Genomic DNA, 865 nt, shown 5'->3' with positions numbered 1-865 from the left:
TTTGTCTATCTATCTATCTATCTATCTATCTATCTATCTATCTATCTATCTATCTATCTATCTATCTATCTATCTATCTATTATAGAGAAAACTCCCCTTGTTTTTTTTAAAGAAATTGATCAGGGGGCAAAAACTTTAACTTCGATTTTCTCAAAACAGAATTTTCCGGGATAGCCCCCTTGTGCTTAAAAGCGACACCACAGTGTTGATAGGGGCTTTAATTGAACCCATGGTTACTTGGTTACTTTTACTCTTTTATGAGTTCTCTTACAAATAGGCTAGACTGCTCCAACCGTCCCTCCCCTCCTCTGGGCTCCTGACTCTTCCTGCTGCCTGTCTACTGCTACTCCTTGGCTCCTTCTTTCTGCTGTCTTTCAGCCACACCCTTGATCTTAAGGTAAATAAGATTGAATACCTAGCTTTCTTGGATACGGTCAAAAAAATCTCGGAGGTCCTGGTTGCAAGTTACACACGTTAATATTAAAGATCCCTTGATGGTTTAAAAAATTGGTAAGAGTAGGCTTCGGCCGCCACGCGAGTAAAATTCGAAATTAATTTAATTCTTATTACATGTATTTCCTATATTAATTCCAAACTGAAAATACTTAATGTGTCCCGCTCGCTCATAATGATATGACCTCATGCAGTTGCGAGCGCCGTAAAACACTTACCAAAACAAAGCATGGACGGTCGGGAGGTCGGCAGGCGGAAACGACTCCTCCTTACTCACTATCTAAGATGACCTCACGCGCTTACCCGGATCCCACTCACTGCAAGGGAAGCGCACGACAACAGCACTCCAGGTTCTTGGCAACTAGTTCGCTGCCTTAGAGTTTCTAAGGTCTATCTGTGTGTGTGTGTGTG

Source organism: Aplysia californica, unplaced genomic scaffold (assembly GCF_000002075.1).
Source record: "Aplysia californica isolate F4 #8 unplaced genomic scaffold, AplCal3.0 scaffold01063, whole genome shotgun sequence".
Classification (NCBI taxonomy): Eukaryota; Metazoa; Mollusca; class Gastropoda; order Aplysiida; family Aplysiidae; genus Aplysia; species Aplysia californica.
This window is presented reverse-complemented; position numbering follows the sequence as displayed.